The following is a 26977-nucleotide window of genomic DNA, read 5'->3' on the forward strand; positions in this document are numbered from 1 at the left end:
TGTGACTAATGTCACGCAATTTACAAGCTATTGCATGTACTACCATATTTCATGGTTTATCATATTTCTGACACCCTCCCCCAAACACACACAGTTACAGAGCCCGGAAGGAGGCATCATGTACTTTCTCTGTACTGACCTGATCAATAATTCTGCCCACCCTCTTATCTTTTTTCTGGTCAATCTAACTGGGATTGTACTTAAAAAGGAATAAGACTACCTACTCTTCTGCCTTCCTAACTCCACAGGGAGCTTGATGCCAAAAGCTCGGCCTCTGCACCAGTGCCGAATCGAATCTCGGGGACAGAGTTTTGGGTGAAGTAGAAAAGAATAGCTTTACTGCTTTGCCAGGCAAAGGGGGGCCCCAGTGGGCTCCTGCCCTCGAAAACTATGTGTCCCAACCTGGGAGGATTTGATGAAGAGTTTTATAGCAATAGTTCAAGGGTGGGGTTGCTGACAGGATTAGGGTGTGTGCAGGGCCTGTGATGCCTTAATCTTGTCTCAGGTGGTGTAGTCTCCTAATCTGGATGAGCTTCTCTGGTCCCTTTAATCTTGCCTCAGGTGGTTTCTTGGCTGCTCCTCCCTTGATTAGCAACTGTTCAAATCTGCCCTTTGGAACTCAGGGAAGGTCATGGAGGCTGGAGTCTTGCCTACAAGAAATGGGGGGACAAAAAAGGCATGCCCAAGAGCCCCACAGGGTCCTTCTCAGATTCAAGCTCACTCTCAGTAAATTTGAACCCATGGTCCAGCTTTTCACTTGAAGAAGAGAATTAATTGTTGGTAACTTTTGTACAAAAATGATGAGTTTTACAATTTTCCATAAAGATATACAAACATTAACCCTCTCCCTGGACATAAGTAAGGCACTTACTATCTTACTAACTTATTCAGGTGTCTATGGTTCTTAATAAACTGCAGCACTGATGGATTAAATCTGCTTTGCTTTAAATGGCAAATAGAGATCTCATGAATGTGGGCCTCCCCAGCTGGCCTGTCCTCTTCAACAGCGTTCCAGTCACCAGCATCCTGTCTAGTACTTTCTCATAATGCCACTTGGCTCAGCTGTGTCTGTGACTCTGTCTGTTTGTATTTCTGCTTAAATGTGTACAGTGGAAGGTCATGGAAGCTATCAAAGGACTCTGATCTAGTTGAGTGAGAACATCATTGCAATTAAAGACAGAAAAAAAACTATATTGAAACATTAAATTACTTCAAAGAGCCTTTATTCTTAGTTCTCTGGCCTTCAGAACTAATACAGCATAAGCAATAACTGCTGAGTTAAATATGTAAAAAGTCTCATTTAGGGCTTCCCTGGTGGCGCAGTGGTTGAGAGTCCGCCTGCCGATGCAGGGGACACGGGTTCGTGCCCCTATCCCGGAAGATCCCACATGCCGCGCAGCGGCTGGGCCCGCGAGCCATGGCCGCGGAGCCTGTGTGTCCGGAGCCTGTGCTCCGCAACGGGAGAGGCCACAGCAGTGAGAGGCCCGCATACAGCAAAAAAAAAAAAAAAAAAAAAAAAAAAAAAAAGTCTCATTTAAGGGTAGAACAGCAAGCTAAAAAATAGTAAGCAACTTTCAATACATTGTGAATTTGCTACTAGAGAGATGAACTGTTATGCCAGTTTCAATTTTTCTCCCTCTGAGATGACTTATAAGCAACTGCCAACAACCAAGTTATTCTTAAGTAGGCAGTTATGTCTAACATGACAGTTTTAACACCTTATTGCATTTATTTTCTTTGCAAGTCTGTATTTCCTCCAACCCACCTACCCTTAAGAGAGCAGGTATTGTATATTGTATATTGTATTGTGTTCTCTGAAATCCCAACACCTAGCATTATGCCTATATAGTGCCTGTAGTTGATAAATGCTGTTGACAAGATTAAGCAAATGACTATGAAAGCTCTTCTAAATGAAAAATCAAAAGTTTATAAAAATGGGCAAAAGATATAATTGATACATACATATATGTATATATCCACTAAACAAACTGAAAGATCCTCATCCACATTATATATCAGGGAAATACACACCAAAACAACAATGAAACATTTTTCATCCATCAGATGATGTTATTAATTTTATTTATTTTTAATTTATTTTATTTTTTTTTATTTTTTTAGAGCTTTTTAAAAAACAACTTTATTGAGATATAATCGACCTTACCATACATCTACTTAAAGTGTCCAATTTCATAGCTTTTAGTATATTTAGAGATGTTCAACCATCACCACTATCAACTTTAGAATATTTAGAACATTTTCATCACACCACCCTCCAAACCCTGCTCATTGGACGTCACTCTTCTTTACGTCATTATTTATTTTAAATAATTATTTTAAAATTATGTCTTGACAAGTGGAGACAAGCACACTCAAATAGTGTGCTTGATTCAATTTGACAGTATCTATCAAAATGTAGAATGTGCTAACTCTTTGATGTAGCAATTCCACTTTGAGAAACCCACACAGAAGACTCAATATGTGCACAAAAGTAGGAGGTTCAACAAAGCATAGTTTGTAACTGAAAAAAATGGAGAAGCTAAATTTCCATTAATAGAGGAATGGTAAATTAATGATAGTATTGATACATCCATATTATGAAGCACTGTGACAACATCAAGAAGAATAAGGTAAACTTATGTCTTTCATGTTGAAAGACTTCTGAGTCTCATTAAGAAGAGCGTAGTTACAGAACAAAAAGAAGAACACTGGAGGAGCAGAATATGCCACCCCAAAATATGCCTCTATGGCATAAGGATTTTTTTGAACTGGTTATTTTTTTTAAATCAGCAGACATGGGAGAAGCTCTGAAAACCAAGTAGAAGTTACCCTTTGGTAAGAGACATTTACATTTTTTTTTTTTTACTGGAGTAAAATTGCTTTACAATGTTGTGCTAGTTTCTGCTGTACAATGAAGTGAATCAGCTATATGTATACTCTATATCCCTTCTCTCTTGGACCTCCCTCCCACCACCACCCTCTATCCCACCTATCTAGGTCATCACAGAGCACCGAGCTAAGCTCCCTAAGCTAAGCTAAGCAATACATCAGGTTCCCACTAACTATATATTTTACACATGGTAGTGTATTTCTGTCAAACCTAATCTCCCAATTCATCCCACCCTCCCCTTACCCACCCCCATGTCCACATGTCTGTTCTCTATGTCTGTGTCTCTATTCCTGACCTACAAATAGGTTCATCTGTATCCTTTTTCTAGATTCCACATATATGTGTTAATATACAATATTTGTTTCTCTCTTTCTGGCTTACTTCACTCTGTATGACAGACTCTAGGTCCATCCACATCTCTACAAATGACCCAATTTCGTTCCTTTTTATGGCTGAGTAATATTCCATTGTATATATTTTACACATCTTCTTTATCCATTCATCTGTCGATGGGCATTTAGGTTGTTTCCATGTCCTGGCTATTGTAAATAGTGCTGCAATGAACATTGGGGTACATGTGTCCTTTTGAATTATGGTTTTCTCAGGGTATATCAAACTACCAATGACATTTACATTTATAAAAGATATGTCCATTTGTTAAGGGTGTTGCCCTCTCTGTACCAGGAAGAGGAGGTTGAATCTAAATCTCTAGACAACCATACTCTTCTTTTTACTGTGATTTTCCTGGTAACCTCCCCTAACTGGCCTCCCCCACTGCCTCCACCCCACATCTTTCTTTCGTCTTTAGGTGGAGATAATATTTAAGGTGGTGGCTTGGGCCATTTCAGTGAGTTACTCAGTCTTCCTGGATGTCTCCCATGTACACAGGAGGTATACACATTATTAAACTTCTATTTGTTTTTCTCTTATTAGTCTATCATTTTATTACAGGAGGGTCTCAGCCAAAAACCTAGAAGAGTAGAGGGAAAGTTATTTTTCCTCCCCTACAACATGATCTCACTTTGGTCTTGTTTCTTTCTGCTTTTGGGTTTTTGGTGTTTTTTGTTTTTCTCTGTTTTGTTTGTATGTCCACATATATGTGTGAAGTAGACTTTATTGAAGAGTGCTTTGGGTTGGGCACAGAGAAAGGGGGCACTATAGCACATCAATTTGGGGCTAACTATGTTATTCTTCTTCTCCCTAACAGTCCTACTAGGGTGTTTTTACTGACTGCTTTGCCTCACATGGTTGGCCCTCACCATGTGGCCCTTATGCCTTCTCATTGGTTTTTCTCTCTCTTCCATTTTTTTTTTTTTAATGTGAGTACAGGTACATATACAGCTATGAAACGCACAGGGGGGTAGTAGAGAAAATGTACATCTGACTTGATAATGGTTTCCTCTGGGAGGGGAATGGAAATGATGGTAGAAAGAGTTTTTCATCTTTTATTTTTCATTTTTTCAAACATCTGTAAGGTTTGGAATCTAAAACAAGACTGTATCAATGTATTACTTGAGTAATAAAAGAAAATACAAAAGAGGGAGCAAGATGCATTATGAGTGATTTTTTTTAACTTTCTCTTATACATAATCCTGAATTGTTCAAATAATTCTTTTTAAGGTACTGGAAAGACTCAGTTTCCCTAAATATGTCCTTCATATCAATTCCAGCACCAGAGATTTGTCATCCATTCAATGAATATTTTACGAGGGTATGCTATAAACTAAAGTCCATGCTAAAATTCCTTTCTTTCTGTCTTTCTTAGTTTCTTATTAAGATGCAAATATCTCCCTCTTCATTGCTAGGGCTGAGGTGTAAAATCTATTTCAACCAAAACCTTGGGAGATTCTGGTAGGTAAGAAAAAACAAATGGGGCCTGTTTTTGTTCACTTATCCATTCATTCATTCATTCCGCCTTTATTAACTGAGAATTCCCAGTCACTGTTACAAGCTGAAGATAGTATAACCTCACAGCCCTTTAATGTAAGAACAAGGCAGACAAAAATAAGCTAATTTACAGAAGGAAGAAAGAAAGGAAGGGAGGGAGGGAGAGAAGGAGGAAAGGTAAGAGGAAATAGATAATTACAAACTATGATAAGTGCCATGGAAAAAAAATACAGAGAGCTACGAGTGCCTTTAAAATGTTCTTAAATCTCCGAGGGGAAGACTTCTCTAAAGGAAGTGACTAAATAGAGATCTAAAATTTGTACTGTGTTGTTGGGAAACTGGTGTTGGACTGGTGTTATTTAACTGACTTGTGCTAACTGAAATTCATACATATAAGGAACCATGCAAAGTGAGGACTACTTGTATATATGACCTCCCTCTACTCTCTTGGGAAATTGAGTCTTACTTACCTTCATCCTCAGTGTACTGGGCTTTCACATTTTTGAAAAACAGCATTTCATAATGGATAGAAATATACAAGTGTGAGGACAGAAGCTGAGATTGACTGAAAGGTCTAGAGTTGGCAGAAGGAAAAGCAGAGGATAAAAGAGGAATTTGGAAGAAGGGAGAAAGACAAGCCTAGAGCTAGAAGACCAGTTAGGTGGCTGGTAGCCAGATAAAAGAAGGTGGTAGCTAGGAGCGGAGACATACAAAAGTAGAAAGACCTTGAGAGACATTTGGCAAGTAAAATGGAGGGGCTCTGACGAGGAATTATGTAGGAAAAGGGAGTATCAAGGATAAAGCCTAGGTTCCAAGGGTTGCATAAGCAAATAGACTTCTAGGGGTGACTTTAGGGGTGACTTTTCCTGAGCCAAGGAGCACAGGAAGAAGAGAATTGGGGGTGGATAATAGGCAGTGGAGTTCTTGAGGTCAACCTTCAACATATCTAGATGCAATGGTCTTTAAAACAGCCAACAAGAAAATGCTGAGTAAGAGTTCAGAAGAACGGCCTAGGCTGGATATAAGCATGGGAATAAATGTGACATATAGAAGTGCAGGTGATGAAAGTGGGACAGACAGATGCTGAATAGAAACAAAAATGAGTGTTGGTCAATAGCGAAAATTACCCAGTTTGACGGTACCAGATCTGATAACCATAAAGTCCACTGAGATAAGGCCCAACTGCCCTCTAGTGGAATCCAAGCCATTTTAACAGCCGGCACAAAGGAATACATTGAGCTGATTTTCAAATGACTGCGAACAGAAACACTGCAGGCTTCCTGTAGCGGACAGTGGACCCCAAGGCAAGCCACCTGCCTCCCTCTGAAAGGCTCTGGATAAAATGAGCTTTCTCTCTTCTTAATGAAATCCAAAAAAATAAAGCTAATTAATAATTGTGTCTACAACCCTTTGAAAATACCAGTCTACAACCCTTTTTCCATAAGTCAGATAACCGAAAGTTTCTAAAAAGCAAAAGGTTTTTTTTTTCCTAAACTCTTTTGGTGACAAACCTAGCTTGATCTGAAAACTCATATGGTGGCAAAAATCTGACCTAAATTTCCACGAGGCTATTTACATTCTTGATTTGTCCCTCTTGGTATACATATCATGCATTTCACTGCAAAAACTTGACTGACTATGGATGCTGGTCCAGACCCAGATGACAGTGTTACATAACCTAGTAAATACACCTCATTGTCTTTCAAAAGTCTAAAGTTTAAAGTCTAAAATCTCTAAAAAACTCAAATCTAAAAAGTCCATGTTTCAAGTGGTCCTGACTTTTTAGCTAAAGGATCAGACAGATTACCAATGGCAAAAATGTCCTAACATTTCAAATTTTAATAATAGGAGTGTTCAAAGAAGGAAAATTACCACTAAGTAATTTAAGCAAAGACATATGTAAGCTCTAGTTATGTAAGATTCAACACGAGAGCAACAAAGAATCTTAACAAAAGGCAAAAGCACGCACTCAAGTTTCACTTTTCCAACAACAAGGTTAGCCATCAAATGAGCTGCCACTGTCCTGATAATGTGTGTATACATGTGTCTATGCATGTGTGGGTATATCATGCCTACGAATCAAGAGACAGGCATAGACTGTAGATGCCTTCACCCTCCCCAAGCTGAAAGCCAAGACCAGGGGTCTCCCTGCTTTGAAGTCTCTGGGCAATATACAGTGCAGTGGACTAAGAAATCCACTAAATCTACATACATACTATATCTTCTTCACATAAATCTTAAAAACTGAGATTCAATAATCTAGATGAAGAGTCTATACAATGATTTTCCCTTTAAAAGTACATAACAAATAGTAATAATCACTTTCAACTAAAGCCACGCCTAGGAATAAAACACTGTGTACTCTGAAAGGCCCGTAAATACTGATATGGAAAAATCTATGATAATCTGATTCCTTGTGCTCGTCTGATAGTTCTATGGCCCAGGGCCAGAAACAAGTCAAGCCAGAAATATTGTCAAACATTTTAATTTTATCTTATGTTTAATAAAAACAGATTAAAGTACAACCTCCTCTCTCCCAGAAAGCAATATCTTAAATTCATTCAGAATTGGAGAATTTTATATGATGTTTATTCATTTATTCAACATATATTTATTGTGTGGTTACTAGGCACCAAGCCTTAACCTAGATATGGTGAACAAGGCAAAGTCCTGATTCAAGTGTGGGATGAAGAGGCCAGAGAGTATTATCCCCATTTTACAGATAACAGAAATAAGACTGAGAGAGTCTATGTGTCAACAATAAAAGTAATAAGAGCAGAACTTGCCTGCAGGCGCTCTGCCATAATTCACTGTCTACTAACTCATGACCCTCCACCTGCCCCACTGCCCTGCATACCAGAGGCCAAGGCAGATACCAGAGATAAAGGCTAGAGCAGTAGCAGAGGTGAGCACAGGGGGAAGTCACAGAGCCAGCCAGAACACACACATCTAAGCCCCAAAGTAAGCAGAAAAATACAATGGCCCCAAAGAAGTCAAAGAGGAGGGTGATCCCAAAGCCAAACACACCAAAAATCCAAATCTATGTTACATTTAAGTCTTCTCCTAGAATGGACAGAGTGGAAGAACTCATTTATGACTAGTTTATTTATTATGATTTTCCTCCAGTGCTGCCTTAAGATGAACATTCGAGAAGAGTCTTCTACTAAAAAATAGGAAATAATCCCAAGAACAACATACCTTGATTTTAGAGGGCTTTTTTTCCTGCCAAGGACTTCAGAGCACTTTGTGAGGGTACCAGATTTCCAATCAGCAGTAGCTAAATAGGAGGTGTTTCCACAGCCTCTTGGAATTTCCTAAAGAAAGAAATAGGCAAGGAAGGGGTCACCAAAGGCCACAGACACACTGTGTAAAGTCTGTATTCACACATATTTTATAGACAGGTATGGTAAAAGCTCGAGATGTTTCAGTTCTGTAAGCTTTTGGCTCCCGAAGGATTGAGACTGGCCAAAAATGCAGGTAAACAAAATACCAGCTGAAAACTCCTCTGCAAGGATGCTTTGGAATATCACACCTGGATTTTGGCTTCAAGCCACCACAAATAGAGTATGTGGGCTTACTGGCGTTGGAACAAGAACATCCATGGGAGAAATCAGGGGAGTAGACGGCTTAGGGGTCTGATAACGGGAAACGTTTTGCCTCTTATCTTCTGGCTCAGATTCAGCCCAGGTGGAAAGTGACTAAAAATGGCCGCCTTATTGTGGCCTCTGGGCTTGGACGTTTCCACTTGGGTCCTGGTAAACAAGGATCTACCTCCCTCAAACAAAAGGCTAAAAAGAGAACCTTGGAGCAAATGTATAACAAATCTGCCAAGAACTCAATGGGCCATAAAGAAGGAAAAAATTAGTAATAATAGTAATAATAATAAACAGGAGAAAAAAGAAAAAAAGTGGGGGAGAAAAACTCCTTCACCTTAATAGGTGGGTAGAAACTAACTGTTCTTGTGGTAAACCTATGTGGGGTCCTGAAGGAGGGCCCATGTAAAGAAGCAGTCAGTTAAGGCATGAGGTCAGTTACTAGAATACAATGAGCAATGCCTCAGCCTCAAGTAACTCTCAGGTGGAAGGAGATGAGACAGCTAGATTTAACTGAACACCTAACTAATACATGAATGTTTGAAGTCACTTCATCATCTTACCCATAAACTTGTTTTTCATTGCCAACTTCCTGAGCTACAACCATCCTCCTACATCAAGGTTTCTCAATCTCAACACTATTGCCACTTTGAGCTGGATAATTCTTTGTGGCTGTTCTACGCATTATTGAGAAGCACATCTGGCCTCTACTTACTAGACAGCAGTAGAAGCCCCCACGTACCCCATAATTATAATAACCCAAAATGTCTCTAGACATTGCCATATGTCCCTGGGGGGCAAAACTGTCCTCAGTGAAGAACCACTACTCTCAGATAAGGGGCCAAATGAGGTAATAAAAAGAGCATGATGAGCTCCGGAGCCAGCTCCAAAGTGTGGTCTGAATATCACTTCCTATCTGTGTGGCATCAGACAAGTTATTGACCACTCTGAGCCTCAGAACCCTTGCATGCACTGCTGCTACCCTGCTGGGGTACTGGAAAGATTAAATGAGATACAGGCTGGCACATGGTGGATATTCAATTTTCATTTTCTTCCCTCCTGCTCTCTAAGGCCCTCTAAAGGTATAGACACCTTCCATTATTATTTTAACCTCTCTCCCACTCCTATTCTCTGACAAAGTCCCTAATTCTTTCTCTGATCTGTCCATGTGGGAACTGAAATCAAAAGACTTGGGAATTACGCCTCAGCTTTGCACTTACTGGCTAGATGAACTTGAACAAGTTGTTTAACCTCTTTTGGCTTCTCTTATATTAAATTGGTATCATCACCTTGGTATCTACAAAACTGCAAGAGGTTCTTACTGCCCTGTTAAGAAGCCTGACCTGGCCCACTATCACTTTGTGAGCATGGAAAACATGGATTGCAGGCTCCCTTTACTCAAGCAAGTATATGTCTTATTAAACTGATACTCAAACATGTATATGCATTAAGATATCTTGTGAAATTTTCAAAACAAAACAGAGACTCAGGACACCACAGCAGTGGTGTCTTATTTAAAGGTCCAGTGTGGGATTCAGGCAGCTATGCTTTTTATAAACTTCTCAGGTGATGTTGATAATGTGGCCAGGATTAAGACCACAGTCCTCCACTCAGGCTCTCCAATCTAGTTAAGTGCACCTGCTCACCATCCTTAATTCATGACTAACTCCCTCCCACCTCCAAGCTTTGCACAATTACTGCCCCTACCTGAATTGTTTCCCCAACTTTTCTCAGCCAGTCCTTGGCTTTTCCTTCTTTCAAGACTAACTTCCTTTAGGAAGCCTTCCCACTATTCTCTAGTACTAGGACTTGCTCACTCATGAAAATTCTTAGTACATGCATGATATATGATGCTTAGGAAATGAAATTTATTTTCAATCAAAAATGAGCATTATACAGTGTTGTTATATAGTACTGTCCTTCAGAGGAGAAGTTCTGGAAGGGCTTCTACAAAGAGCATCACTAATCAGAACATTAGTTTGAATTCTTATTTAATGGCTGTCAAAGACAGTTTATGAGCCATACAAGAAAGACCATGTTGTTAGAGTTATAAAAAAACTCTACAGTTCATCTTCATCAACACACCCTACTCACCAGACTTGGCTTTAAATATCTTTTAGAGATTTCTAAATATTAAATTCACCATGCAAAGGATGATTTATTATGCTGGGTAGTATTTTTAAGTTGTACTACAAGATCTGAAGACAATTTTTTAAATGTTTTGAACAACAGCAGCATTGTTGGAATAAGAGTGTCGTCTTCCCAGTAGATTACTTGGGTAGAAACACTTTCATTTGAATAAATAAATTATGATATGTTTGTTTTGAAATAAGTTGTCACCATCAATCAAAACATCTTATTACTCCAAGTTTAATTACTATTACTGGCTTGAAAGCCGTTTAATTAGAGTGGTAGTTCTCTAGGAGGGGACATTTGGCAATGTCTGAAACATTTTTGATTGTCACAACTGATGGGGGCATTCTACTGGTCAACAGTACCACACTTGAAAACACTGGATTAGATGTTTCTGTGGCTCTGCAGCATGTTTTTCTCCTGTATTTTGATCTGCCCGGTCCCTCTTTAGAAGAAATTTCTTCCTCATCATACCTCGCAGGGCAGAGTAAGTAGATGAAAGTAACAGGGAAAATACTATGTGACTGGCTAGCAATTTTTTTCTAGAAATTGGAAATCCCCATTAATCAGGAGTCATTATCCCAAGAAGAAGGTGTGACAGACAACAGAATAATGTGATTGCAAGTGTTGACTCTGGAGGTTAACCTGCCTAGGTACAAATCTCAGCTCTGTCATTTACTAATTATGTGACTTAGGAGAATTTATTTAACTTCCCTATGCCTAAATTTCCTAATCTGTAAAATGGGAATAATACTATTTCTTATCTCATTATTTTTGTAAAAGTAAAATAAACTATAAAGTATTTAGTGCCTGGCAAGAAGTGATCAATAACAGTTAGTTATTATTGTTAGTTATCATTTTTACTATTATCATCATCATCATTTTAAACATCATTGCAAAGATTAAAGCACTAGACATTTGCATAGAATGCAAACCCAAGTAAACCCAAATTCACGATTGGAACTGACAGGGCACAAGAGCAGTGGCCCTCAACCTTGGCCGGATATTAGGATCACCTAGGGAGCTTTTAATAAAACCTCAAAGCCCACGCCACACTGCAGACCAATTCAATCAGAGTTCCTGCAGATAGGACCCAGCTATCAGTAATTTTTTAGGCTATCCAAATGATCCCAATATGTAGTTAAGGTTGAGGACCACTGCATTGAAGTTATTAACAAAGTACTATATCAGTGGGATGATAAAAAGAGGGCATATTAAGAAAAGAAGCAAAGGTATGTGAAAGAAGTAAGAGATGGGTAATAATCTTTGAGTTAATACATACATTTCAGATTAATAGAGATACAGAGGTAAACATATAGCAGTTCCTAACCTTTGAAGAATTTATAATCCCTTTACTAATAAAATATATAAGGGGCTATGGGAATGGGAGCAAAAAAGCCCTGAAATGTAGCTATATGGGAAGGTGACTGTGAAGCAATTTATACAGAGTTGAGAGAGAAAAGAAAAGCTGTGTAGAAAGTTGGGGAGGTAAGAACACCCAAGACAGTTTAAGACTGGAGACAATGTCACCCAGGATAGTGTAACAAGATTTTCAAAATTTAAAAGCAATCGTACTGATAGCTCAATAAGGAGTTCTGAATAACCAAGGAAAAGTTATTTGTTGTTGATATTTTTTAAAAGGTTAATTTCACAGAGATGAAGTACCTTATTGCCTCATCCCAGAAAGTGCAGCAAACCAAACATACTATCTTAAAACTGGTCTACTCTGCTGGGCCCATGCTTCACAATATTGTGCCAACAATATATAGGATGACAACCCTCAAGGAAACTCACACCCACCAATTTAAAAGCAGACCACTAAATGACCCACACACAATCAAGTGACTTCATTAATGAAAAGGAATGGACGCTTTCTATTCTTACTGCAAGAGTCAGAAAAAATATATATATACATATATATGTAATATTTTTTATATCCTGAAGACTAACATTCAGGACCAAATCAACTTTTACGAGCAATGACACCAAAAAACCTTATTAACAGAAACTTATATCCTATTGACCTGGTTGTCAGTCTCTGGAACACCAGAGGTTTGGATTTTTTTTCCTTTAATTTTGTCTTCCACTGCAACTTAAAATAAAAGCATGTGCAATCCTCATTTGTAAGCTCTAAAACAAGTGATTCTATATACTGGAAGAAGTTTTCAGTTTGTACATTTGCCTCTCCAAAGGCCTTTTAGACAGATCAAAACCTAACTGTGGGAGCAAAGCTACCCCCATTCACTGGAACCAAGCACAAGCCTTGATATCTTGTTTTGTTTTTCAATGTGCATCCTATTTTGGACCTATGCAACAATGCAAGACCACCACGCAGGGTGCGGAGGGACTTGAATTATAACAGCTGTGGTCTCAACGCAGGAACCACAGCACACTGAAATTCTCCATAGCTCTGGATCACAAAGTAACACGTGTGCAAAACAGGTTTCTTCTGATCCCCTAGAAAGCCCTCTATCTTATGCAGGCCCAAACTGTGTTTATTGTTCTTAAGCCAGTTCTCTGTCTCAGAATTTAGACAATCATTCAACTGCTCATTTCATCGCTCTAAAGCAATCCAGAGTTCATGGGAGATATATCAATGAGTCAGTTCATTCCTGCCTCACCCAACCCTTCTCTATGTGACTCCCTGGGCAAGATCACTTTTACAAGGAAGAAAAAGAATATCCTTTGTCTAGGATACATAAAGGCTTTTCATGAAGTCAAACCTTCCATAGTCTTGACGGCATGGAGGAAGACTGAGGGGAGGACGTGACTCCTCCATTCTGCAGGACCTACTCCACAAGTGAAAGAGGCACAACTGTATGCCCCCAAGGAAATGGCTACCAAAACTGAGGCAATCCCTTACACTAGAAATTTCCGCAGTCGCTGCTTAAAAGGAGTCAGAAGAATGTCATTCTTGGACACTATTGAAAATGTGATTAAGACAACTCTACAGAGGTCCACAATAGGCAGGAAATGTCAGCATCAAATTTTCAGGCTCAATTATTTATCTCATAAATAAATTTTGAAGATGGATATGTCTTACGAAAGTTGAGAAGTACAGTGTTTAGCAATTATGCAAACCCTGAAGACTTGGCTCCCTGAAATCATTTCTGTTGGTCTTGGAATGCTCTCTGGATCCAAGTAGCTGACAAAGTTTCTTATTATTATTATTAATAACACAAGGCTTTAAGAAAGGTATGAGCTCTTTAAGTGAGTAAAGAGACTCTGGCTTAAGCCCATTTTTCCAGTTTTACTACTGACCAATGGTTGCTGATTTCCTACTTATACTTTGCTCTTATTTCTTTTCTAGCAATAATAATTCATTATTTAATTCAGGATGAATTCAAAGTCAAGATGTTGGGTTCCTTAGCTTTATGGCAATATTTGCACAAAGGAAAATCAATTAAAATCTCAGTAGGTAATAACTGTAATAATTGTTCTCCTGGCATGTCTGGCCACTGGGAGTACACCTACAGAACAGCTCATTGCTGTTTCACATCCATCATAAAGTACCAGAGCTAAGCACACATCCCATGTAAACTTTTAATGAGGTTTCTAGTACTCTCATGGCCTTCATTGTTCAATATAGCCAAACAGCCTAAAATGTGTGAAGCCCTGTTTAGAAAACAAAAACAAAAAAAACACCCAGAAGCCCTAGGCTCTGCCCTCTAGGGGCTTACATCTGTAATCAGTAGACCACATTTGCACACGGCTAGTAAGAAATGTGTTTAAATGAAATGCTTGCTATGCACTCACCATTGTGCTAAGTACTGCGGAAGTTTTAGAAGCATAAAACATGCCTCATCCTCAAAGAGGATGCAGTGGAGTTAAAGACAAGATAAATGCTAGAAAGGAGATCAGCAAGGACTGGAAAGATCAGAGAAAACTTCAGGAGGACGTGTGCCTTTAGCTAGGACTTGAAGGATGGATAAGATTTGGGTGGAAGAAAGCCATTTAGGCAAGAGGCTAAGATAAACAAAGATGTGAAAGCAAGAGTATGGCAGTCACAGAGGATTCACAAGGGGGCTCCCCCCTCCCTTTTCCTTTTGGTCTTCTTAGATCCATCTGATGGGGACAAGGTTAAAATTATTTGAAAGAATTTTGCCTCATCTACATGGACTTCCTATGAAAACAGCGAGACAAGGACACCTTTGAATGAGGGAACTATGATAACTCAGTGGAATGGAAGTGTCTGTGTCTGGGGAAAAAAAGCAGTCAGAAGGATAATTACAAAACAGTGTTCAAAGTGCTTCCATGGGAACATACAGTCCTGGGGCAGGAAGATTCCCAGGAAGACATGACTCCTTTTATTTAGCTAGGTGACCGAACACACACACACACACACACACACACACACACACACACACACACACACACACACACACACACACACACACACACACACACACACACACACACACACACACACACACACACACACACACACACACACACACACACACACACACACACACACACACACACACACACACACACACACACACACACACACACACACACCTGGTTAAACTTGGCTGCCAATTATACAGACTGTGAGAGTGCAGAACATTACAGGTAATGTCCAGTTTGCTCATCCTTCTCCCTGGCTTCATGCTCTCCAGTCCAAGTGCTCCCATAATTCCACACAGAGTCTCCTCATTGGCTGCCACCAAAAATCCACTCCTGCTCAAGCATTTCTTGAATTTATTACCTTGTTACACAGTCATGAAGAGAGTTGCATTATAGAACATGTGACTTTCCGTCATTTGGGTGGATCCACCAGTACTAGTCTCTCCTTTCCTCCCCTCCAAGAAGTGAGAAAGTTCTTTGCTTATCTAGTTCAAAAGAGTTCCACACATATCGACGGAATCTTGTTCTAAACCCCACACTTTCCTAAATAAGACGTTTGTCTAAGCGAATTCTAGTGAATGTAATTTTCTCCACCTTATTAAAATTCCCCCTAAGTGAAGGTGAAAAGGGGAACATTTGCAGTCTTTCAGTTTTTACCAAGTTCTCCCCCAAAGGAAAAGGTAAGGAGAAGACAAAGCATGATGACTACTTAGCACTCCGTTCCCCTTCACACCACACCTACTTCACCACACAGCCCTAACTTCCCCCATTCTTCTCCTCTGGCCTTAGAGAAATCCAGGCCCTAAAGGTCTTATTGGAATCCTCTTCCAGCTTTGCCTCTTTATTCATTTGAAGGGTCTTGCTGACTCAGCCCAAACAGACAAGGTCTTCTCTGGCAGGTCTGGCAGGTTCCAGAGGTCTCCAAGAAACCTGGAGAGAAGTCTGTGAATGTAGCACTACTGTCAATACAGTCAACAGCACTAGGCTTAAGGGAGCCCCAAGAAGGGGGTGAAACACCTAATCTAAACCTTGTGTCACGTTTTCTTCATACTCAGAGTCAGAGACCACCCTGGATATTACTAAGTGGGCACCCTGCACTCTGCAGCACCTCCCTCTAGAGCCTCATCCATACACAAGAAAGGGTTAGGTGTTTATAGGAGCACCTTTGCTCACAGTGCTGCAGCAGTTCACCTCTTTGACTTCTTTCCCATTTCCTGACCTGAATTTCTGGAAAAGCAACGGTTTTTCCTGCTAGCAGGCATTTGCCACAATATGTCTCTTCTCTCCATTAACAAAATGACACTGCATACCAGGAAGTCCTATGTATGTTCTTATACTGACAGATGTTACCACCCATCTTGTTTGTGATTCAACACATACCTACCTTCTTTCTGAAATAGCCAATACTAAACAGTGTACTTTCCCCAAAGGCTGTACTGCCTATCTCAGAATGGTTTCCATAACTTTTCTCTAAATTTCAATGGAATTTCCAAAATCATCAAAATTTTTAGCTAATCCAACAAATCCCTAATCGCCCTGCACAGTGTACCGCCACAGTTTGGAAGTCATTACGAGGCTGTACTCCTGGTTCAGCTCTGCCCCTAAATTCAAACGATACTGGACAGGACCCCAAATGAAACACAGATGTCAAATAGGGAACTTGGAGATATATTTAAACTTGGACAGATCTGAATTCTGTGAAAAGCAGAATCTTCCCCGTGATTCTTGTGAGTGCTCAGGACTGGCTTCCTTGAGCTTCTGCCTCTATGCTCCCACACATCAAACCAGGCAGAAGGCCCAGTCTGTTTACCAGTTTCTACAAAAATCTACTTATAACCAAACATTTTTGAGTTTAGAATCTTTAGGAGGATTTGGGGAAGAACCACACCTCATCGTTCTCCATCTTTCTTTATTCTTCGTCTCTCTCTCTCTCTCTCTCTCTCTCTGCAGAAACAATAGAAGAAAAGAAAAGAAACATGAAGGTAGAGAAAATGGGCCCCTTAAAGAGGAAACAAGGGGGCTTCCCTGGTGGTGCAGTGGTTGAGAGTCCGCCTGCCGATGCAGGGGACACGGGTTCGTGCCCCGGTCCGGGAAGATCCCACATGCCGCGGAGCGGCTGGGACCGTGAGCCGTGGCTGCTGAGCTTGCGCGTTCGGAGCCTGTGCTCTGCAACGGGAGAGGCCACAACAGTGAGAGGCCTGCATACCGCAAAAAAAAAGAGGAAACAAGGGCATATGGTAAATTAGTGGGGTAAAGCTGAGTCTCTCCAATAGAAGTGCTTGGGGGAAAGATTCCTGATCCTAATATTATTAGCTGGAACCAACAAAGGGAAATACATGACTGGTGATTGAATGTGAATCTATTAGGTTGAATCACTTGCTGTTGCTAATATTCAATTGTTTTTCTCCTATGGAAATAAAAATGCCATATGATTCAACCAAACGTAAATAACCAGACAAATCAGCAGATGATTACTCAACTTGAGGAGAATGGTGGGAGATTAACTGTTTGTACATGAGTCATTTATTTCTTGCCTAGTAGTTTTAAGTTAATGAAAATACAAGCAGAGATTAAAATTACCACTAAAGCATGAAAAAATCAACTGTATTTATTTCTTTACATCTTTAGTATTTGTATGCATATATTCAAATATATACTTTATACTAAATGTGTATGCATATTTTAATTATGAAATCAAATGTACTATCTGACAAGCCCATTAATAATCAAGCAAGTGGCTATTAGGAGGGTCAGGTAAATTTCTGTAATTTGTATATATATCCCACAACATGTCCAAGTTCTATGGAGGATAGAGTGGAGAGATGTCACAATTGTCATTCAGCCAAGGCCAGGGAATAAAATGACAAATGAGTCCCATATCAGATCTTTTTCTTTGCCCTAAACTGAAAATAAGATGGTGGGAACTGCCAGAATTCAGCATAGGAAAACTGGTAGATGGAATCTGTGATCAATTGGAAACACAACTCTTATCAGAGGAAAATATTGCCCATGGAAGCACAGACATTGTTATTCTTCAACACAGCTCACCAATGGAATGGGATTCTGTGCTAGTGAGTATAAAGTATTATACTACCATAACTATATATATGGCTAGCTTGAGAATTTGTTTTGCAACTTCACTTGATCCAAGAAATGACAAATTGAAGTTTAACGAATCCAATAATTTTTGGTCTTTGTTTATTTCTTCTTCAAAGAAAAAGAAAGAGCAGAAACTTCACAGTTGGGAATAGAAAATACCTTGTGGATATGGATTTTACTGCAAGCTATGCGTCTGAGTTAAAGATGTTAATGCCGAATTCGCCCACCAAGATCAAAACTCCTACAAAACTCTTCCAGCTGCAGCATTTGTGGCTCCAGGTTTTGTTTCAGAGAGTGAGGAATATGTTCCAGCATTATGACCTTATTTCTCTTTCTTGCCTGTTGTAAGTATAACCATAGTCTGCTCTTTTAATGCTATGGAAATGTTCAGTTGGCATTGTTTTTCCGACAACCATGGAAACACCTGCTTCCAAATTAATTTATAATCTATTTTGCACCTATGGCTGCAAGCCACATTCCAGTTTATTTTTTTAAGGATTTTGGTATAAAGCATATAAGAAAGTTTATAATGTCTGCTTCTTCTCTTTTCTGCTCCTCATGACATAATGTTGGCTTTTACACTATTTTATGTCCAGCTTTTTAAGATGTTAATAATGTGTAAAGATATGTGATATGTTGGAATATATGTAGTTTTTTCTCAGTCTTTCAAATCATATCCCAACACAGATATTGTACACAACACATACCTTTCTTGCATCTTGGTCCCAATTTCTCTTTTTATTTGGCCAGAATAAACCATGAAGTAAAGTATCTTTGGAGTTACTTTAATGAAGAAAGAGATCTCAGTGTGCCCTCAATTTCACTAACTTCAAATGTGATTGACTCACTTGTGTAAAAATATTTATTTCCCCTTAGATTTTATGGTAAGGTAAAGGGAAGATGTGTTTAATACAATCCAGATGATCCTATGGAAGGATTATGAAAATCAATTTAACTACTGTTTCCTTGGCTTTGCTTTGTTGTGTTTAAAAATTACAGGAGCACAGAATTTAATAACTAAAACAACATTTAAGCTATTTTAAATATTATGCTAAGATGTATATCGGGATTAACATTAGTATATGTTAATTTTTGGATATTTTTAAATACTTTATGAAAGTAAACATTCCTTTCTCACAATACAGAAAACAACAAAAAACAAAATCGTTCCTTTTTTGCTGAACTAAGATGGTGGAGTAGAAGGACGTGCTTTCACTCCCTCTTGTGAGAACACCAGAATCACAATTAGCTGCTGGACAATCATCAACAGGAAGACACTGGAACTCACCAAATAAGACACCCCACATCCAAAGACAAAGGAGAAGCCACAATGAGATGGGGGGGGGCGCAATCACAGCAAAATCAAATCCCATAACTGCTGGGTGGGTGACTCACAGACTGGAGAACACTTATACCACAGAAGTCCACCCACTGGAGTGAACGTTCTGAGCCCTACGTCAGGCTTCCCAACCTGCAGGTCCAGCAACAGGAGGAGGAATTCCTAGAGAATCAGACTTTGAAGCCTAGGGGGATTTGATGGCAGGACTTTGACAGGACTGGGGGAAACAGAGACTCCACTCTTGGAGGGCACACACAAAGTAGTGTGCGCATCAGGACCCAGGGGAAGAGGCAGTGAACCCAGGGGACTGAACCAGACCTACCTGCTAGTGTTGGAGGGTCTCCTACAGAGGCGGGGTTGGCTGTGGCTCACTGTGGGGACAAGAACACTGGCAGCAGAAGTTCTGGAAGTACTCCTTGGAGTGAGCTCTCCCAGAGTCCGCCATTAGCCCCACCAAAGAGCCCAGGTAGGGTCCAGTGTTGGGTTGCCTCAGGCCAAACAACCAACAGGGAGGGAACCCAGCCCCACCAATCAGCAGTCAAGCAGATTAAAGTTTTACTGAGCTCCGCCCACCAGAGCAACACCCAGCTCTACCCACCACCAGTCCCTCCCATCAGGAAACCTGCACAAGCCTCTTAGATAGCCTCATCCACCAGAGGGCAGACAGCAGAAGCAAGAAGAAATACAATCCTGCAGTCTGTGGAACAAAAACCACATTCACAGAAAGACAGACAAGATGAAAAGGCAGAGGGCTATGTACCAGATGAAGGAACAAGATAAAATCTCAGAAAAACAAATAAATGAAGTGGAGATAGGCAACCTTCCAGAAAAAGAATTCAGAATAATGATAGTGAAGATGATCCAGGACCTCGGAAAAACAATGGAGGCAAAGATAGAGAAGATGCAAGAAATGTTTAACAAAGACCTAGAAGAATTAAAGAACAAACAAACAGAGATGAACAATACAATAACTGAAATGAAAACTACACTAGAAGGAATCAATAGCAGAATAACTGAGGCAGAAGAATGGATAAGTGACCTGGAAGCCAAAATGGTGGAATTAACTGCGGCAGAAAAGAATAAAGAAAAAAGAATGAAAAGAAATGAAGACAACCTAAAAGACCTCTGGGACAACATTAAATGCAACAACATTCGCATTATAGGGGTCCCAGAAGGAGAAGAGAGAGAGAAAGGACCAGAGAAAATATCTGAAGAGATTATAGTCGAAAACTTCCCTAACATGGGAAAGGAAATAGCCACCCAAGTCCAGGAAGCGCAGAGTCCCACACAGGATAAACCCAAGGAGAAACACGCCAAGACACACAGTAATCAAATTGGCAAAAATTAAAGACAAAGAAAACTTACTGTAAGTAGCAAGGGAAAAACGACAAATAACACACAAGGGAACTCCCATAAGGTTAACAACTGATTTCTCAGCAGAAACCCTACAAGCCGGAAGGGAGTGGCATGATATACTTAAAGTGATAAAAGGGAAGAACCTACAACCAAGATTACTCTACCCAGCAAGGATCTCATTCAGATTTGATGGAGAAATCAAACCTTTATAGACAAGCAAAAGCTAAGAGAATTCAGCACCACCAAACCAGCTCTACAACAAATGGTAAAGGAACTTCTCAAAGCGGGAAACACAAGAGAAGAAAAGAACCTACAAAAACAAACCCAAAACAATTAAGAAAATGGTAATAGGAACATACATATCAATAATTACCTTAAAAGTGAATGGATTAAATGCCCCAACCAAAAGACACAGGCTTGCTGAATGGATACAAAAACAAGACCCATATATATGCTGTCTACAAGAGACCCACTTCAGACCTAGGGCCACATACAGACTGAGAGTGAGGGAATGGAAAAAGATATTCCAGGCAAATGGAAATCAAAAGAAAGCTGGAGTAGCAATACTCATATCAGATAAAATAGACTTTAAAATAAAGAATGTTACAAGAGACAAGGAAGGACACTACATAATGATCAAGGGATCAATCCAAGAAGATATAACAATTATAAATTTACATGCATCCAATATAGGAGCACCTCAATACATAAGGCAACTGCTAACAGCTATAAAAGAGGAAATCGACAGTAACACAATAATAGTGGGGGACTTTAGCACCTCACTTACACCAATGGACAGATCATCTAAAATGAAAATAAATAAGGAAACAGAAGCTTTAAATGACACAATAGATCAGATAGATTTATTTGGTATTTATAGGACATTCCATCCAAAAACAGCAGATTACACTTTCTTCTCAAGTGCGAACAGAACATTCTCCAGGATAGAGCACATCTTGGGTAACAAATCAAGCCTCAGTAAATTTAAGAAAATTGAAATCATATCAAGCATCTTTTCTGACCACAACGCTGTGAGATTAGAAATGAATTATAGAGGAAAAAAATGTAAAAAACACAAACACATGGAGGCTAATCACTACATTACTAAATAACCAAGAGATCACTGAAGAAATCAAAGAGGAAATCAAGAAATACCTAGAGACAAATGACAATGAAAACACGACAATCCAAAACCTACGGGATGTGGCAAAAGCAGTTCTAAGAGGGAAGTTTATAGCTATACAAGCCTACCTCAAGAAACAAGAAAAATCTCAAATAAATAATCTAACCTTATACCTAAAGGAACTAGAGAAAGAAGAACAAACAAAACCCAAAGTTAGCAGAAAGAAAGAAATCATAAGGATCAGAGCAGAAATAAATGACATAGAAGAAAAGAAAACAATAGCAAAGATCAATAAAACTAAAAGCTGGTTCTTTGAGAAGATAAACAAAATTGATAAACCATTAGCCAGACTCATCAAGAGAAAGAGGGAGAGGACTCAAATCAATAAAATTAGAAATGAAAAAGGAGAAGTTACAACAGACACTGCAGAAATACAAAGCATCCTAAGAGACTACTACAAGCAACTCTATGCCAATAAAATGGACAACCTGGAAGAAATGGACAAATTCTTAGAAAGGTATAACCTTCCAAGACTGAACCAGGAAAAAAAAGAAAACATGAACAGACCAATCACAAATAATGAAATTGGAAATGTGATTAAAAATCTTCCAACAAACAAAAGTACAGGACCAGATGGTTTCACAGGTGAATTCCATCAAACATTTAGAGAAGAGCTAACACCCATCCTTCTCAAACTCTTGCAAAAAATTGCAGAGGAAGGAACACTCCCAAACTCATTCTATGAGGCCACCATCACCCTGATACCAAAACCAGACAAAGATACTACAAAAAAAGAAAAGTACAGACCAATATCACTGATGAATATAGAGGCAAAAATCCTCAACAAAATGCTAGCAAACAGAATCCAACAACACATTAAAAGGATCATACACCACGATCAAGTGGGATTTATCCCAGGGATGCAAGGATTCTTCAAAATACACAAATCAATCAACGTGATACACCATATTAACAAAATGAAGAATAAAAACCATATGATCATCTCAATAGATGCAGAAAAAGCTTTTGACAAAATTCAACACTCATTTATGATAAAAACTCTCCAGAAAGTGGGCATAGAGGGAACCTACCTCAACATAATAAAGGCCATATATGACAAACCCACAGCAAACATCATTCTCAATGGTGAAAAACTGAAACCATTTCCTCTAAGGTCAGGAACAAGACAAGGATGTCCACTCTCACCGCTATTATTCAACATAGTTTTGGAAGTCCTAGCCTCAGCAATCAGAGAAGAAAAAGAAATAAAAGGAATCCAAATTGGAAAAGAAGAAGTAAAACTGTCACTCTTTGCAGCTGACATGATACTATACATAGAGAATCCTAAAGATGCCACCTGAAAACTAGTAAGAGCTAATCAATGAATTAGGTAAAGTTGCAGGATACAAATTTAATGCACACAAATCTCTTGCATTCCTATACACTAATGATGAAATATCTGAAAGAGAAATTAAGTAAACACTCCCGTTTACCATTGCAACAGAAAGAATAAAATACCTAGGAATAAACCTACCTAGGGAGACAAAAGACCTGTACGCAGAAAACTATAAGACACTGATCAAAGAAATTAAAGATGATACCAACAGATGGAGAGATATACCATGTTCTTGGATTGCAAGAATCAATATTGTGAAAATGACTATACTACCCAAAGCAATCTACAGATTCAATGCAATCCCTATCAAATTACCAATGGCATTTTTTACAGAACTAGAACAAAAGATCTTAAAATTTGTGTGGAGACACAAAAGACCCCGAATAGCCAAGGCAGTCTTGAGGGGAAAAAAAACGGAGCTGGAGGAATCAGATTCCCTGACTTCAGACTATACTACAAAGCTACAGTAATCAAGACAATATGGTACTGGCACAAAAACAGAAACACAGATCAACGGAACAAGATAGAAAGCCCAGAGATAAACACACGCACATATGGTCAACTAATCTGTGACAAAGGAGGCAAGGATATACAATGGAGAAAAGACAGTCTCTTCAATAAGTGGTGCTGGGAAAACTGGACAGCTACATGTAAAAGAATGAAATTAGAACACTCCCTAACACCATACACAAAAATAAACTCAAAATGGATTAGAGACCTAAATGTAAGACCGGACACTGTAAAACTCTTAGAGGAAAACATAGGAAGAACACTCTCTGACATAAATCACATCAAGATCTTTTTTGATCCACCTCCTAGAGTAATGGAAATTAAAACTAAAATAAACAAATGGGACCTAATTAAACTCAAAAGCTTTTGCACAGCAAAGGAAACCATAAACAAGACGAAAAGACAACCCTCAGAATGGGAGAAAATATTTGCAAACAAATCAACAAAGGATTAATCTCCAAAATATATAAACAGCTCATGCACCTCAATATTAAAAAAAAAAACCCAATCCAAAAACGGGCAGAAGACCCAAATAGACATTTCTCCAAGGAACACATACAGATGGCCAAGAAGCACATGAAAAGCTGCTCAACATCACTAATTATTAGAGAAATGCAAATCAAAACTACAATGAGGTATCACCTCACACCAGTTAGAATAGGCATCATCAGAAAATCTGCAAACAACAAATGCTGGAGAGGGTGTGGTGAAAAGGGAACCCTCTTGCACTGTTGGTGGGGAATGTAAACTGATACAGCCACTACGGAGAACAGTATGGAGGTTCCGAGGTTCCTTAAAAAACTAAAAATAGAATTACCATATTATCCAGCAATCCCACTACTGGGCATATACCCAGAGAAAACCACAATTCAAAAAGACACATGTACCCCAATGCACATTGCAGCACTATTTACAATAGCCAGGTCATGGAAGCAACCTAAATGCCCAATGACAGATGAATGGATAAAGAAGATGTGGTATATATATACAGTGGAATATCACTCAGCCATAAAAAGGAACAAAATTAGGTCATTTGTAGAGACGTGGATGGATCTATAGACTGTCAAACAGAGTGAAGTAAGTCAGAAAGAGAAAAACAAATATCGTATATTAATGCATATATGTGGAACCTAGAAAAATGGTACAGATGAACTGGTTTGCAGGGCAGAAACTGAGACACAGATGTAGAGAACAAATGTATGGACACCAAGGGGGGAAAGCCGTGGTGGGGAGGGAGTGGTGGTGTGATGAACTGGGCAATTGGGATTGACATGTATACACTGATGTGTATAAAACTGATGACTAATAAGAACCTGCTGTATAAAAAAAAGAAAAGATAACATTCTTTTCTCCTAGTTAATGTTTTCTCTTTTCTGTTGATTTTCATGGCATGGGATAGCAGGCCTATCCTATATTTACAACACTGCTTTTCCAATTTTGTCTGAAGAGCCATGTCTTGGAAACAGTACATCTAAACTTTTTTCTATTAATATAAAAGTCCTTGTATTTCAATAGGGTAATATATTCTACTTATAGCTATTTTAGTGTGTTTTTCTTTTCAGTCTCTTCACGTTTTTCTTTATTAAAATGTCATGTTTACTTTCTTGTATATTCATTCCTCCATATTCATGTATTAAATCATTCAAAATATTTATTAAGCAAAAAAAAAAAGAAGAAAAAAGAAAAGATGCTCAACATCACTAAATATTGGAAAAAATGCAAATCAAAACTACAACAAGGTATCAACTCACACCAGTCAGAATGGCCATCATTAAAAAGTCTACAAATAATAAATGCAGGAGAGGGTATGGAGAAAATGGAAGCCTCCTACACTGTTGGTGGGAATGTAAATTGGTGAGGTCACTGTGGAAAACAGTATGGGGGTTCCTTAAAAAACTAAAAGTTACCGTATCATCCAGCAATTCTACCCCCAGGCATATATCTGGAGAAAATTCTAATTTGAAAAGACACATGCACCCCAGTATTCACAGCAGCACTATTTACAATAGCCAAGAAATGGAAGAAACCGAAATGTTCAACAACAGATGAATGGATAAAGAAGATATGGTGTGTTTGTGTGTGTGTGTAATATATATTTGCATACGTATACACACACAATGGAATATTACTCAGCTATAAGAAAAAAATGAAATAATGCCATTTGCAGCAACATGGATGGACCTAGAGATTATCATATTAAGTGAAGTCAGATAAAGACAAATGTTATAAGTTATCACTTATATGTAAAATCTAAAAAAAATGATACAAATGAACTTATTTACTCAACAGAGATAGACTCATAGACCTAGAAAACAAACTTATGGTTACCAAAGTGGATAGCAGAAGATGGGGGGAGATAAATTAGGAGCTTGGGATTAACAAATACACACTATGAAATAGATAAACAACAAGGACCTACTATATAGCACAGGGAACTATACAGTAAGTCCCCTACATACGAACCCCCAAGTTGCAAACTTTCAAAGATGCGAACGTGCATCTGCATGTCCAATCACGTAAGGCATGAGTGAAATTGCAGCTTGCCCTCCGTCTCCTACTGCTGATGATTCTTCAGCTCTGCCATCTCCCACCTCCTCTCCCTCCTCCAGTCAGTAACTCTTCTTGCCTGTTCACTTGATGCCAACCCCTGTATGCCAGCTGTTGTACTGTACTACTGTACTTTTCAAGGTACTATACCGTAAGATTAAAAATGTTTTCTTAGGGGCTTCCCTGGTGGCGCAGTGGTTGAGAGTCCGCCTGCCAATGCAGGGGACACGGGTTCATGTCCCGGTATGGGAAGATTCCATGTGCTGTGGAGCAGCTGGGCCCGTGAGCCATGGCCACTGAGCCTGCACGTCCGGAGCCTGTACTCCGCAAGGGAGAGGCCACAACAGTGAGAGACCCGCGTACCGCAAAAAAAAAAAAAATGTTTTCTTCAAAAAAAAAAAACACCAAATCAACTTTAGTAACAGAAATATCTAGTCTGACAAAACTAAATCAGGCAACTAAAATCAATGACATCATACTGCCTTCAAACATCTGTCATTTTTAGTTCAAGAATGATGATAGTATGCTTACTATCTATAGAAAAATTAAAATTAAAAAATGTTCAAGTGGAAAAATATTTATTTTCTTTCAGTCTTGAACTTTATAGGAAAAAAGAGCAGAGGAAGGTGGGAATGGAAGCATTTGCTTCCAACAGCAAAACCTGAGCTTGCAAATCAAAGATAACACTATTCCACCGTTCCAGGTTCCCAAACTGGAGATGAGTCATCATTTGTAAGCATCAGAACTAAAGTTG

The 26977-nt window shown here is 39.0% G+C and overlaps 1 long non-coding RNA gene across 1 annotated transcript in view; it reads right to left on the minus strand.

Moving 5' to 3' along the window:
* Positions 1–19735, minus strand: part of LOC308616618 — a 121465-nt gene extending 101730 nt beyond the window's left edge. Inside the window, exons 1-2 of the long non-coding RNA XR_014015733.1 lie at positions 19614–19735; positions 7976–8091 (exon numbers count right to left, since the gene is read on the minus strand). This is a non-coding gene — a long non-coding RNA (uncharacterized lncRNA). The remainder of the gene's footprint in view (positions 1–7975; positions 8092–19613) is intronic.
* Between the last annotated feature and the right edge of the window lie 7242 nt (positions 19736–26977).

This window comes from Mesoplodon bidens (assembly GCF_964165515.1).
Source record: "Mesoplodon bidens genome assembly, chromosome: 4".
Taxonomy (NCBI): domain Eukaryota; kingdom Metazoa; phylum Chordata; class Mammalia; order Artiodactyla; family Ziphiidae; genus Mesoplodon; species Mesoplodon bidens.